The sequence below is a fragment of the Oryzias latipes genome, chromosome 22 (assembly GCF_053564925.1).
Source record: "Oryzias latipes strain Hd-rR chromosome 22, Olatipes_Hd-rR_3.1".
Taxonomy (NCBI): domain Eukaryota; kingdom Metazoa; phylum Chordata; class Actinopteri; order Beloniformes; family Adrianichthyidae; genus Oryzias; species Oryzias latipes.
In genome coordinates, this window is record NC_136258.1 from 27,325,274 (window position 1) to 27,341,657 (window position 16,384).

At 40.0% G+C, this 16,384-nt stretch overlaps 1 long non-coding RNA gene across 2 annotated transcripts in view; it reads left to right on the plus strand.

Moving 5' to 3' along the window:
- Window positions 1-16,384, plus strand: part of LOC110013912 (uncharacterized) — a 25,163-nt gene continuing 8,779 nt past the window's right edge. For both annotated transcript variants that reach the window (XR_002289080.3, XR_002289081.3), the window contains exons 1-4: window positions 1-433; window positions 15,153-15,305; window positions 15,378-15,687; window positions 16,121-16,248. This is a non-coding gene — a long non-coding RNA (uncharacterized LOC110013912). The remainder of the gene's footprint in view (window positions 434-15,152; window positions 15,306-15,377; window positions 15,688-16,120; window positions 16,249-16,384) is intronic.

Sequence of the window (16,384 nt, forward strand, 5' to 3'; positions counted from 1 at the left end):
TCAGATGAGGCCAGTGAGGCTCGGCCTCACCTGTCATCCTGATAAAATAGAAAAACGTACATTAAGTAAATATTGTTTTCCACTGATCCGTGTTAAAAATACATTTTAAGTTGACGCGAAACGTTTTCCAGAGTTTCTGAGGTTAAAATCGCAGAATTTGAGTGTTGCCTCATGCCTGACTGCAGGGCTAAGTTCAACCAGTGACGTGCAGTCACAAGGGCTGCTGTAAACGCGCAGAACAGCCTGCCTCACCAGCAGGGGGCAGATATGAGCTGACGGCTGCTTTGTAGCTACACTGCTGCAGTAGAAAAAGAACAAACCAAGGAAGTCAAGAGGGAGAAACTCATTAAACTAAAGGAAAATAAGGAAGACTTTTACATCAGATCATAGAGCTTTTGTGGAGAAGTATTGGCTCGGCCAATGGACTCAGAAAGTAAGGCTAAACATGGTTTTTAATTTTTGTTTTTTTGAGTAAGTGGAACAAAATGTTAGTATTTTAAAAACTAAATTTTAGGACTAAAATAATTATTTTTTGGATCATTTTCACACAATATTTTTATAACATTGAGTAAAGCACCAGAATTTAAAGTTAGAAAAAATACCAGAAATAATTACTGAGGGTCAAAATTAAATGTGTGCTGAACACATCTGTATACTTTAATTTGTTTACAGTATGTATGAATAATTTATATCGTCAGCCTAATAGCATATCTGCCTAACTCATTTTTTCAGGTTTTTGGAAAAGAAGAAAAAACACCTTTTTTCACCAAATTGTAAGAACTTTTTATTTATATGTTAATGGTGACTCCCACCAGATGTGTGAACCCGTTTGAAATAAAAAAACAGACACAATAGCTATTGCATAACATAGAAAACTGACTTGTGCAAATTTTGCAGGGAACTCAATTTGACTTAGGCAGTTTTTATAATAAAGTAAAAACCATCAAACTTGTTTCTTGCCTTAACATAACCTGGTTATTTAACTATTTCCTTAACCAATGTTAAGACCTAACATTAACTAACGTGAAACGATGTTTCACTTGCCTAACCCAGATTGTTTCATTTGCCTTGGTGAGGCAGGTTGTTATAGTAGTCATGGACCACTCTTGGTAGTACCAGTTTCATTGACTGGAATTTCCTCAGAGTGAGTGGCAATTGGGTAGGAAAGAGTGGGACCCAGGGGAATGATTCTCTGGGGATGGTCACTCGCTGAAGCAGGCCCTCCCAGTCTGACTCAAACGCTAAATTATAGCGAATCCATCTGCCAAGTACTGGAAAGCCTGAAGGTCATGGACTGTGGGATCACCTGGTTTTCCACCTGGCCGGATGGTTTTGACGTAGGCCCCAGATAACTTCATGAAGTTGTTGTGGTGCAACTGGGTGACCTTGTACGGGGATGGGTTCAAACGTGCAGTTTCAAAAATGATGATGTAATCACGCAGAGTGTAAATGTCTTTCCTGATACGGCGTTCAATGCAGCTATGCATGGAGTCACACTCCATTTGTGTGTGACCTGCAACCAGAAATTTTTGTACAATTGTGACATCATGCTTCATGGCCAGATCAAGGTACGCATTTGCAATGGTGCAACACCGATTCTGATAGCCGCAGCCATCACTCCAGACTATGACTTTTTAATATTTGGGTTGGCCTCTAAAGGGCCGTACACACCGGGACGAATATCGGCGCACGTTATTCGCCAGCGTTTTTCACCACGTTTTTTGTGTTCACACCCAGGCGATTTTCTCCGAGCCGAGTGAACAGGCAAATTCATTCCCTGACATTAGATGGCGCTTAACGTAAAACAGAAATACCCCTGTACACAAGGTGGCGCTGCGCAACTTTACGCTTCTTAAAGTCGCTTTTCACTCAGAAGAAGAGAGCAAGTTTACGCGCTTGTCAGAATCATACAAAGAAAACATGAATATTTCAAGCACCAGTAGCTCCAGTTCCAGCGATGAAGAAATTATTGTTCTGTTGAATGATGAAAGACGCCGGAAAAGACGCAGATGTACATCCCATAGTTACGAGAAGAGAAGAACATGGGGAGTTTTATCGACTGGTACATGAGCTGAAAATGTATCATGAGCGTTTTCGGGGATATTTTAGAATGTCCGTCATTGAGTGCATCTTCGTCTTATTTCTTCGTGGCAGTGTAGATGCTACTTGGCGTATATCTTCTTTGCGGTTTTGTATGTGTGCTCAGCAAGACAGTTTTTTGTTTGAGTGCCCCAAAGTTGTGTTTTACTGTAACTTCAGAAGCTCCAGACACGTGTGCAAAAGCTAGTGTGCAAAAGATAGTTTTTGACGCAGCGCGTCAAACCAAAAAAACAAACCCAAGGCGTTTTTTGAAAAATGACGCTTTTACGCGTAGCGTTTTTTGCGTCGGTGTGCACACTCACATTGGTGCCCTTTGTTTAGTCACGAGGCGTTAAACGTCGGCGAATATCGTGCGCGAAATTCGTTCCGGTGTGAACAGGCCTTAAGACTGACTCAAAGTGTTTGAACTGCAGATGGGCAAAAACCTCGCTGCTGAGGGAGCCCTCGTGCTTCTACCAGGGGTAACAATAGCTATCTTTTTTACCCAGGTTGAAGCAAGTAAAGTTGTGTATCTGCAGTTTAGTTTTATAATACATTGGGCTCGCTTGGGTCTTGGGGCACAAAAGAACACGATGCAGGTCTATTGTCCACACTGAGAGTTTGTCACTGGATTCCTGTTTATCCTTAGCTTTTTCAGCCTGAGCTTCAGCCTTTAATTTCAAATGAGCATTAAGGGTATCCTGATCTACATTTCCTGCCTTGGCACCAACACATACATCACACTGGTCTTTCCGTGTTATGAACACAGAGTATTTCAACTCACGGAACACTTTGCGGAAATACCCCTCACTCACAACCCGTGCTCCATTCTCACCAACAGCTTTACAGTATTCTTTGTACAGGTCACAAATAACTGTTCCAGGCTCCAGAAAGGAATGAATAACCTTACCTGATGAATCAAAGATAAGATCTAATGCTTCATTTATGCTAAGACGAGCCTTGTTCTTCATAGGGCAGCCATTGTTGTGTAGCGCCAAAACTGCTCAAGTCAATTTGAGATGACTTGAGCACATTTTTATATGGCATCAAAATGCCCAAGTCAGTTAGATGACTAAAGAAGATAGTGTTTTTTGAATGATGGAAGCCTTCTGATTGGCTGAGAACATAGGCAGTTATACAGGGTGGTGCAGCAGTGAAAGGAGAGTAGAGTTAGGCCAATATCTCAATTTGGCAAAAAAATGAGTTAGGCAGAAATGCTATTAGGCTGACGATATACAAGAAGAGTGTTCTATCCATGTCTATAAAATAAATATTCTCAGTAGGACAAATATGTTTATGTGTGTATCTTACATGCCGTTACCTGCTGTTGGATGAAATATTCACTTCTTGCTTTTGTAAATCTGACTCCAGAGGAGTCAGTGCCTCACCAGCCACCAACCTCACCGCCTGTCACCGGTATTGCCATATCCTAGCATCATAGCAGTTTTCCCCTATTCATGGGCCACCAATCAGTGCCAGTTGGTGTATTTTCCATCTTGAAACAGCAAATGGATGTACTGATACAATCACAAATAATCACTAAAAAATAAAATATAATGAAGGAATAAAAAAACGAGGTTGTTCATCACATTTAATGAGGATCGGTAAATTCACTAGATATAAACTTCCTCTCATTCAGTATTTCCATTATAACATTTGTTGTGGCATAGCCACCAATAGGCTGTAATTCTTTTAATGAGTTTCACAGTTCCCAAATGTTGAACGTCAATCTCATCTACACTAATACTTACCAGACTGTGTGTCTGGTAAGTATTAAAGTGTTAAAAAAAAGATTAGCGCATAAACACATGAATGCAGCTTCGACACCTGCACACTCCCATTTTCATCCCACTCCCACAGTTTGGCATCCTCTGTATACAAAACACCTCCCCCCACCTCCATATGCTGTAAACGGTGACCTGTTAAAGTCTCCTTTTGCTAAGTAAAAGCGGATAATTGGCTATCATTGTCTTCTTTGGCGCGGCAGTGGCAGTGGCGGCAAAACACTGGTGTCCAGATGCCTGGACCCTGGCTCTCAGGTCATCAATTAAATACAACCTGTCGACCAATAGGCCAATTAGATCCCCACACCCCCGGTAGCATTTTCTCATAAATATCCATCACTTATAAAAACACAGTTACTTGCTTTTTCTTGAGATTTTTTGTTTGTTTTGTAACATATTTGGTAAACAAAGTGAAAACAAGTCAGTATGATTTTCATAAAAACAGAAACAGGGCACAGCTTCCACATAGGTCAAATGGAAATTGCCTGTAAATTAGCCACATTCTACTGTATTTGTTTTTTATAATCAAACTTTATACATGTCTGATCTGAAATGTATTCCTAAATGTTCCTGATAGTCATGTTTATTACTTGGAAAGTTGAAGCAGTCACACAACTTTAAGTTTGAAAATTAAAAATTGATGCCACTAGTATCAACGGAAGTGCTATGGTTTATGTTTCTGTGAATGCACACAAGAAATAAATAATTTTGAATAGTAAAATTGTCAAACCAGCATCCATTTTTTCGTTGTTTCCCAAAGAAACATACATCATGGGGACACATGTCATGGGGACACATGATTTGTGATTTAAAAACATGGCAACATATCATCAAGTGTCAGTGGTACTCAAAGGATCTGGGCTTCTGTTTCTTTTTATAACACAAGATCATGAGATTTGCATGGACAATTCATCCAATTGCATCTCAGATTAATCAGGAAATGCTACAATGTGCCATAAAAAAGGACCTTTTAGCATGGTAACCAGGCACCCTTACATGAATCTACATTATTCATGAGAGCGATTTGGATAATGCTGCCTCTGACTATTACTCCCCCTATGGTGTGTTAACATGTATTAAGAGTGATTTGATGAGCTGTGGATTCATGGGGAATGGGGCTGTCAATTACCACTGGAGTTAATAGGGTTGAGTGAGCAAATGGTGCGAGCAAATTTCATGCAGTTCACACTCATGCAACATTAATGTGGAATCTTTAGGAACAAGACTTTTAAATCCCTGCATGTTTGCACAATGCACATCTGAGATGAAGTTAATCAGTTATGAGGGAGACTCAAAGACACAGATCTGCTAGCAGGCTAGCTTGTATTCGGATTTGTAAAGTGGAACCTTCTCAAATAAGTAGAATCCCCGGGATCAGTGATCGTTCATGTCTGGAGTATTTTTTATCTGTTGTTTAATTCTCGCTTTCCATTCACACACATGTAAAGTTTTCTGTTTTGTGACAGTTGTGCCAATTAAGGGGATTTGCCAGGCACTGGCCTTTCAAAGTTTCATGTTACGAATGAAACACTCAAATGCCTTTTGTGTTGTTTTTTTGGCAAGAAACAATCAACAATTTAGAAGTGACAACAAACAGATCTGTTCAATTAAATGTTGTCACCTTCAATCTGTTTTTTATAAAGAATATTTCCAGTTGATTCTGTTTGCATGAGTTCTAAAACAACTAAATCAAATGGCATGCGATAGCTCTTTATCTCTGTATTCACCACTTTAAACAATGTGTTGTTTTCTGGGTTGTTGGATGGAGACACACAAGCCCACATGCAAAATGTCTGACGTTGTAGGTCATGGGTGTCAAACTCAAGATTTCCTACTGGTTTTCAAGTAATCCTGCCTTATCTGCTGCTTATCTTGGGGATCAAGTGTTTTTGCCAATAAGGAGCTTCATCGGCAGGTTTGTTGGAAGACATGTTGGACATGGATAGTGACGGCCCTGCTGTTGGTCATCATAGGTCAATTGGTGACTCCAAATTGTGCTTTAGGGGTGAATGTGAGTGTCTGTGCTTATATGTTGTTGTGAGGTACTGCAATGAACTGGCAGCCAATCCAGGGTGCACCCCGACCTTTGCCCAACAGTGCCTGGGATAGGCTCCAGCATCCCTAGGACCCCAAATGGGGTTAAGCAGGTTTGAAGAATGAATGGAACGTTTGGTGTTTATGATGTTGTTGTGGAAAAGTAACTTTAACTACAGCCTAGAAATTTACGGAAATGGTCTTTGTCTTTTAATGATCTTATTTTATGACATCCATTTGGATTAAACAAAACTGAGACTGATCATCCAGTGACAAATCAAGGCAACTGGATGTTCTCTTCCAGAAAAAAGGGCCAACTTTCTAGAAACCATATTTAATTTTTAAAAATAAAATAAAATAGTAATTTTTTTTAATGTACTGTATATATACATCACACGCTACCACCTGATGACGACTCTGACGAAGACGGAAGACGTCCGTCGAAACATGTTAGGAATGTGAAAAAACAACCATGTCTGATAACAAAAGAACCAAGAAGTCAGTAAATAGCTATTTTCTAATTAGGTACAAGTACCACTGAGTGGTACGGTCCGGTCTAGTTTAGAAGGCTCCAGGCAATTCCAGTCAGCATGTCAAGTCAGCATTGGACTGTCACAACGCAAATGTGACGTGGATCAATTGCGTAGCTTAGCGTCATAGTAAAAGCGACACTATCAATTACAACAACAGAGGTCATCCAGCAGCTCATATTTTTCTGCTTAGCTTTTGGTACTTTTTATATACAAGTAATTCAATACTGTTTGAGAGAGGATTGCGGGTGGCAAAGAGGAATACGTTGGGGCTGTTTTGGCGCTTTCCTCAGTGTGTTTCATTGTGTGACAACAGTAGCTCTGCCCCAAGCGGTACGTTCAATTTTTAATGGACCTACACTCATAGGGGGCCCAAAAATGGGACTATTCCGTCTGGCTTAGTGGGTCAATTTTATATGGAAACGCTCAAAATACCGGACTGGACCGGATCGCTTAGTGGAAACAAGGCACATTGGTCTATCTTACAAACAACAGAGAACATGTACCAATAAAAGACAACTGACAGCTCAGAGCTCTTGTAGCTGACCTAGCGACATCCCATTGAATGGCCATTGACTCTACCATTTGTTTTGAGACCAAGGAAAGTCATTCCATATTCTGGCACTATCAGGGTAATCTTCTGCTAGTTGAATATAATGCTTATCTTAATAACGAGCGGCCAAGTGTTGGTATGATGCTTAGATCGGAACTGGCAGTCTTACCCCGAGGAAGGTCTCAGAGACGGGCGCAGCTGGATCTTATCTGTTGTGGGACTTATCAGATCTGCTGCAGAGGGTGTCCCGAACTGTCTGCTGTTGTGAAGAACGATGGAACAATGTCTGGCTACCCAGGATATAGTGGAGGGTAGGTGAGTATGATTTTGTGTGTTAATGGTAGATGTGTTGAAGGCAGCCATCTGTTGGCTTGCTTTTCCATGGTGTAGTTCACTGTTGAGACACACAAAGAGGTTTCTTGTGTGAATCCAAATCAAAGCTCTTCATCTGCATGTCTGATATAGTAGCCTGTACCAAAGACAGCCCCCACCATCAACTCTCCACCCTTTTATTACACACATTTTCCTCTAGCAGTAAAGCAGATTTGAAGCGCTGATCAGACCAGCTTGCACTGGATAGAAACCCCTATACCATCACACTGTATCTGATAAGGGTGCTCCGATTGATCGGTCGCCGATCATAATCGGCCGATTATAGCTTTGGGATGTTTGATCGGCCGTCTCTATAAAGGCCGATCCAGAAAAGCCGATCAGATGACGCAAAACTCGCGAGACGATTTTTTTACGCGCTGCTAAAAATGGCTTCACCGGTCTGGCAATTCTACGTGGTGTTCGAAAAAGATAATACATTAGCAATCTGCAACGTGTGTACCAAGCAAATCCCACGAGGCGGAAAGCACGCAAAACATTTTAACACCACCAACCTCATCAGACATTTGAAGGTTAGTCGCGTAAAGGAATATGAGCAGTTTTCAAAGTTAGCTAGCGCAAAGAGAGAGCGAGACAGTTCAGCAACTCAAGCGCCACTCACTCAGCTGTCAGTAACAGAGACATTTCAAAGAAAGCAACCCTACAGCAGGGACAGTAAGAAGCATAAAGAGATATCAGACAAAATAATGGAATTCATTTGCCTAGATCACCAGCCTCTGTCTGTTGTGGAAGACGAAGGGTTCCAGCGACTCATGTCCTATTTAGATTCACGTTACACTCTGCCAGGGCGTAAATATTTCAATAACCAATGTCTGACTGACTTAAAAAAATATTTTGGCTATAGCATTTTTTGTTGCAGTTTTAAAAGTAGCCTAAAGCTAAATTTAAAGACTCAGATGTTATGTCTTATCTTATTTTATTTATATATTCTCCAGGAAAGTTGTATTAGTCAAGTCCTAAGTTGTTCCTAATAACCAAACACATGCTGCTAAGTTAATTTGTTGGAAATGTTGCTTCCAAATAAATACACAGTTGTCAATTCATGATGCGTTGTCTTCTCTTAATTGTAATACTTAATGTGCATTGCTGTTAAATATTGTTTAAAAAATTATGCTACATGATAAATAGAAGGCTTCAAATAGACCCTGTAATTGGTGATCGGTATCGGTATCGGGTGATACAGCTTCCAGCAATCGGGGATCGGTGATCGGCCCCAAAAATCCTGATCGGAGCACCCCTAGTATCTGATCATCTAAAACAATGGAAGAACTCAAATGCCCTTAAGCAACTGCAGCAAAGGGCCTTCAGTCAGTCAGGAGCCCAGAATTAACACACACTCAAAGACTTTTAGAGGGGATTCTACATTAGCCTTTTTTAACCTAAATATAGACCTTTATGAACCTGGATGTTTATAAAGTGCTTGTATTTTGCAAAGAATAGACCAGAATTATTTCCAAATCTGAGCATAATAGTTATCCACATGATTACAAATGACATATTATTTTTCCAGGTTAAGCTTTTTATATCCATTGCTTTGACTCTTTAAGTCATCAAGTCAGTAGAGAGGCTCTTCAACCTCTAATCAAGTGATGAGTGGGGATTCATGCTTCACAGCTGTGCAGTGACTCCAAAAAAAAATAAAAAATACAAGTAGAGTTATATTAGGCATAAACCATCTTTATAAAGCAGAGAGCTTGCTAGCAGATACAGAGCATGCTCATATAAACAAGGTGACACCATTTTAACCTGTTACCTCTTTAACAATATCTAAGCAAACCTATGTTTTTTGACGTATTGTAATTCTTCCCAACTTATCTGATCAACGTGACTGATCAAGTGATTTGAATGCAGGAAGAAATTTGCATTCGCTCATACCACACAAAATCAATTTTTTGAGCTTTTCTGAGTATTCCTCTAAAACCTGTTCTCTGGGCACCAGCCTCTCCCAATCTACGAAAACGAGTAGATTCTCATGAGCTGGCATCCCAAAGTGAGGAGCAGCCATTCCAGGAAGAGTCTGTGCTGTCTGCCCCGCCCCCAGGCTAACACAGACACCCACTTTCTCCGCAGACCTTGCTGTGATCGGCTAAACTCTTTCCTCTTATATGCAGGATGATGTCATGAAATGGGCGGCAGTCACAAGGATGTGAAAGGTGGTGCCTCAGAGATCAAGCCGCTTTACTCTTGTGTAGAAAAATGAGTGGCGAAAATAACTCATATTTTATATAAAAATAATTATTTAGTGTGCAAAAGTTAAAATTTTATCATATACATGGATATTGCTCACTATGAAAAAGGCTTAAGAATAGTATGGATATAGGCCCTTTAAAGAAGGTCAAACTTGGAGCCAAAATACCAATCAACTATCAAAAGTAGTGCTGGAGTATGGATGATAGAGCTGTCTGAAGTCTCTGAGCTGAAATAAATGTCTGCCAAAGCGAGTCAATCAGCGTGAATGCAAAAGTGCATTAGCAGATCTGAAAGACAATAACCCCTTAAAAAAGAAGAGCTTCAATGGTAAATCATTCAGACCCCAACCTGATTAAGATGCTGTGATGAGCCTACATGTTTACAGACACTTTAGTAAATGTCAAAAAGTTGTCGAGATGATGAGAGGAGGCAAACGCCATAAAAACAATGAATAGTACAGGTTATCTACAAGCTTCTAAAGCAAAGAGTTTTAACACTGAACATAAGTCTTTTGAGTTTTGATGTTACATAATATTAAACTGATTATCAAGAGCAGCAGTTGCACAATAGACTGAGACAGCTGATTTCAGGTAAACCATTTCTTTCTAGACGTGTCCATAAGCCAGAAGCGTGAATTTGATGAAAAAAGAGAAGGAAAATAGACGGAGGGAGGATGAAGTCTATTTATCAGTCTAATTATAAGAGACAGATCAGAGGCCCAGGCGCCCGGTGCGATGGTTGGAGTCCGGCCGGTCACACTGAATATTAATGCAGAGAGGAGAGGAGAGGGCAGCGTTTTATTAGAGAGACTAATGGTGGAGGCTAGTAAACCTCTTTTCCAATATCTGGGTTGCTCTGACCTCTCATCTCTGCGGCCTCCTTTGAATAGAGCAGCTCTCAGAAAAGCTGGACTACTGAAGGGCGACCTTCTAAGATTTCAATATGAGACGGCAGATCTTAACCCTGTGCACACCAGGGAGATGAATATGGGGCAAAACTGGGAGCCAAATGAAATTTAAATAATGACTCCGGTGATCTAACACAGATCTGAAAGATCCTTTGAAATATAAAAGGATGACATCTGCATGCAGAGATGTTGTTTCTCTCTGCATGAAAGTCACTTGTGCGCAGTTTGTCTTCATAACTTATGCATCTTTTTGAGATGCAAAAGTAAAATCATATTGTGTGTAAATCGGTTATGTTTGCAAAATGATAATGGACACCCTCAAAGAGAGGGGAGTGCTGAGCTTAAGGGAAATCTTCATCTGATAACATGTCCGTTCACAGAAAAAAAACGCAAAGTTTTCCTCAAAATGTCCTTTTTCTTTTAATCTTTTACACATGCGTTTGTAATAACCGCCAGAACTGATCACCACCAAAGATTGCCTAAAAGGGCAACTCATCTGTGAGTAAAGGCAAGAAGATAGGATGAGGCAATCAGAGAGCAGAAAATACTGTCTCTCATGCAGGTCAGACATGTGCTTTGTCTCTCTGATCATGCATAAAACGATGCCCCACTCTCTGTTAGCTCCCGCATTCATTCTTGCCTTTTTGCTTTTGCAGTTGTGGAGAATTAAAATAGCTCAGAGGTTCCCAAGAATTTAAACCGAGTCTGCTGTTGAATGTTTGTATATTTCCTGCAAATACTTAAATTCCTATTTATGTTTATTTTCCCTGGGGATCCTTTTGTAAATCAGATCAAAATGTATTTATAAAAAGACTGGTTAAATTCAAGCTTTTATTTTGATAAGGCCAGTCAGAAGAAAATGACTGAGTTTGAGCAGGAAGATGGATTAACAAGACTTGATGTATCCATGTAGCACATGAAAATGAATTTAGGTTAGCAGTTACTTGGTGCAGCTGTCAGGTTAACTGCAGGAAGGCTTTCGCTGCTGATGTATCGTCTCAGCTGATTGTGGCTTAAACAGACTTGGCGCTTTGCAGCATCTAAACCATTAGGAATTATAAAGCTGGCTCTTTTAAATGCTCATGTTGTGTCTCTCCCATTGGGGCAAGTGATGCTGTCTCATGCCTCCAACCCCCAGGCCCCCACTAGATAATTGCAGCAGTTTTACCACAAATATATCCAAGATTACAAACAGAGGGAGGCAGATATGGAAATGCAATATTTTAATTGAGGACATTAACTGGGCACATCTGCATTTTCAACAATAAAAGTCACTTTATACCAGTGGCGTTCACCTTGGAGCGTTCCTTTCTTTCCGACTGACCCCAATTTGTGGACTTCAGACAAACGTGGACAGATATCTGGCCTTGTAGTCCAGGAGGTAATTACTAATGTTACTGTCTCTTCCTTGGGGAGGGAAGATGTGACGCCTCGGCCAGCACTCTTATTTGGAGCCGAGCCAGTTATTTCCGGTGAAATCAGGCTACATTAACCTCCTGAACAAAGATCCATTCGGCTGTAAATTAGCAACTAATTAGAAGGTGCCTATCATCCACCAGAAAAACTGCAAATGAAAAAAATAAAAACGTAAACAAATTCTGAGATGGAAGAACTGCAGTGGATTCTATAAACTTTTAGTGATTCTTTTTGGCACTTTTACAAAGTTTGCAATAATAACGCTAGTCTGGAAACTTCAATAATTAACACATCAATTTAAAAAGTATGAATTTCAATGTATTAAACATTGCTCCAATTACTAAAATTAAGTTAGTCATTGCAACAATGAGAAAAATGGACGCAGACAAGTATAAAACTAAGAACAAATGTAGGTATATATTTCAAATAGAAATATTTTGAAACCTTCTCACTACTGTATTGGACTCTCTTCAAATATTTACCTCTGAACACCAGATAATATTTCTGGGACCTTTAATGGTTGCCCAATCTGGGTCTGTTAGATACCCAATCATGGGGAAGACTGCTGATTTGACAGATGTCCACCTGACAGTCACTGATACTTTTTGCAAAGCCACAAAATGTATTTGCTACACAACAAACCAGATGAAAGCAAATGCAGCTTTTAGTGTGTGAATCACGAAGATAAAACATACTATTGTTGTGCGTGTGAAAAGTGTATCGTGAAGAATATGGTGGGTTAATGGACTTATGACGTATTGGTGATGCCGTCACACAGTGCCCTTACACCACACTCTAGTTTTAGTTTTAGTAAGTTGCGAGTACTGCCCCCTTACTGACCACACATGAATGCGCATGCAAAGGTTGTGCACAGGTCGTGTACCCATAAAGGACTAAAGGTACCAAAAGCAGTTTCATTGACCAAAATGTTACTGTAATTGACTTTACAGCAAACCCCTTAATCTAAAGCCAACAGAGACTATCTAGGCTGTTGTCAAATGAATAAAGAGACACTAGAAAATAAAGGACATTAGATCCAACAATGTAGATGAGCTGAAGACAAGTATCAAACCTGGACTTCTGTTACACTTATGCAGAGAGCCACAGAGTGATATCCTCCATGCCACGGTGCATGCCATAATTCATGGAAAAAGAGGCCAAACCAAGTGTTGAGACCATTGAAAAGGTTTTAAGAAATCTGACATTTCTGCAGTAAAAACCTTTGATTGCTCTGGTCTGATGTAATGTTCTGAAGTTCTGAGCTGCAAAACATTAGGCTTTTATTATATTTAAACCCTAACTATCAAAAGATTGAAATATTTCAATCTAAGTGTCAATATTCTATACAATACAAAATTGTGAAAAAATGCCACCTTTTTTATAATATTCTTAGAATATTCTTAGTACCTGTAATTGAGTTATTAAACTATGTAATTGTCAGTAATTACCGGGTATTTGTACCTTAAGCAAATATTCAACAGCGTTTTTAGCAACTTGAATCTCCTTTTACTTGATTTGTGTTCTTAAAAGTTCTCCCTGAATTATATATGTATTCAAAAGATCATCATATTTGCCGTTTGAAGGTCCTCATTTTCTTGATGATGCAGACACCCCGCGGGCCAATCAGTGACAGGATGCATCTCCTCAGTAAAGTGTCTTCAGATCGGACTGCTGCTGTAACATTTCTACCTTCCAGTTTGAGATTTTGACCTTTAATGCAGACACCTCCTGCCAGGCCAATCAGCAGAATGTGCAACAGGCCAGAGATCTGCAGCGAAACATACCATCAGCCCACGTTTTTAAGTCAGAATCAGCCAGAGACAGTGCAACAGCCAGACATTATTTCCCTTAAAAACGTTGACATTTAATCAGTGTATTGTCAGTGGGTCAACAAGGAAGTTTGAGATGGCGGTTCTATTTGACAAACTCATTGAATCTTATGTTATGACTTCTAACTAATGTCTTTGGAGATTTTACATTTTAAGTAATCAAACAATGGATGAAATGAAACCGCATACTGTAGAAGCAGTTATGTTAGTATTTTAACCAAACCAGTCGTTTCCCAACATAATTAGGGACACCACAAGAGTAAAAGACAGTGTAACTTTATTCACAAACCAAAGTACATTAAAACTAGAGCTGCACGATATGAGAAAAACCCGCGATGTGCGATATTGGTGATTAATATCGCGATAACGATATAATTCGCGGTATATAAACAAATAGCAAAACAACCAAAAACATCATTTCCATTTCACTGCAACAGTTTAAAATTTATACTCCAACTGACCCTTGTCAACGTAGGAGGCAAACATCAAACATAAAAGGGCTCATCTGATTGATCAACAACGTAAACAGGTCCTTCCGATTGGTTAAATGCATAAAGGGATTTATTTCAATATTTCAATAGTTCAATATTTCAAGCTGCCATGAGATTGTTTTAGCACATTTAAGGTAACCATTTATTGCGATTTTCGCCGTCCTTTTGCGCTATGCATATTGCACAACTTAATGTCACGATAACGATAAATTTGCGGTATATTGTGCAGGCCTAATTAAAACATTTATAATTCATTTAATGGCAGAATCATTACAATCCATTTTTCATGACTCTTTGAAATCAATACTTAATAAGAAGAGATACTAGGAATACCAGTAGAGATTTGTGTTGCAGAAATATGTTCATGAAATTAGTCCATAGTTATTGACAGTTAGGCTCTGGGCCACTGACATCTAGCGTGCATGGCATGAACTCTGATCATAAATAAATGGACTCCAGATCCTAGGCGCTGATCGTGGTTAGAGGTCAGACCATCTTGCCTCATCTGCTGCTGATTACGTGGATCAGATGTGTTTAGCCAATAAAGATCTTCAATGGCAGGTTGGTTGGAAAATATTCAATTCAATTCAGTTTTATTAATTTAGCCCAATATCACAACACAGTTGTCTCAACGGGCTATACACCAACATGTTGAACACTGGCCCTCGAGCCCTGGGTTCAGACACCCCTGCTATAACTTGTACTCTTTCTTGTTGAAATTGCGTCAACTCTTTAATTTATGTCTTAATAAAATCCCAGTTTTAGTGTTTGTTGGTTGTCAAACAATAAAAGCAAGGTGTAATCACTTTATGACAGGTCATGGTACTGGCACAGGTTCATCTTAGAGGTTTGTGTGAATGTTGTAAGCTCTCAAAAATTAGTGTTTTAGTCTATGTATTTCTTTACTTGGTTAAAAAAAAAATGTTTTCCTTGTTTTGTTTTTCCTCAGGTGAAAATGAGCAAGTATCGGAGTGCGTGAGTTGATTCATTGTCAAAAGTGGCCCCAACATTTACCAAAGGCAACCACAAATGCACAACGTGATAAATATGGTGAAACACTTTCCAAAAATGTAGTGAAGAACACAGACAAACTGAACAAAGGGTAAATGATGGAAAAGATCCAACGTTGTATTAATTTAAACTGCGATTTTTTCTTTTGTTTCCTTTTTTCCAGAGTTCTCCAAGGAAGAAGTGGTCACAGGGACATGTTTCAGAGAAAGGAGAAGAGGAAGAAGGGAGAAGTCGAATTAACACGGAAAAGACACAAGATGAGACAAAGGAACATGACGGAGGAGGAAAGGACAATGAAATGAGGACGCAACAAAAAAGGGACCGGCGAACATCATCTCTGTTCCTGCAGCTTCCTCATTCGCTCCCTGTTATCTGATGAGTCTCACTCAGCCTGTCACGGCTGACTGATCGAGGCTGCCAGTCGCCATTGCCCCCCCACTACCTGATGTAAATAACCTCCCTGCCGGTTCAAGGTGGGACGTCACTTCAGCTCCATTAGTTTATTTTATTACTGAAGAAAAGATGGAGAACAAAGTGGGGCTGTGGGAGTGGGTGCATGGAGGCAAAAGGGGGTGTGACAGCATGAGCTGGGGGGGGGGGGGGGGGGGGGCTCTTATGTTAGGCAGGAAGGATGGAGATGGGTGAGAGAGATTAAGAGAGACAGAGGATGAGAGAAATAGTGCAGAATGATAGAAAGAAGCAATCTAAAGGAGAAAGACAAGACAGAAAAAAAGGACAGAGACTGATGTGTGTGTGTGTGCATGCATGTGTGCACGTGCGCTTATCTGCATGTCAAATAAACAGAGCCACGTAAATGTGAAAAAAACCAAAGGCAGAGCTGCAGTAAATTAGGATTCATCTTGTGTCGCTATGGCCTCTGATGAAACATTTTGCTTTCATTTACAGCCTTTCTCTCCTGATGATGTTGCAGCATCACCTGAAGGAAGTGGATCACTTGTGTCTCTGGTCACAAGGCAACATTCTCGCATTTACAATGGGTTTGTCTCAGAAATGTCTTCCAAACATCTGTGCAGGTATGTGAAAGGGGCTCAGCCTGCGCTCCAACGTGTTGCTGTTTCCAAACAACATTCTGCATTCTTTTCTCATGAAGACGAAGATGTGTTATGTTCTCGTTCTTTTATGCAGAAAGCAACATGCTCTGTACTCACT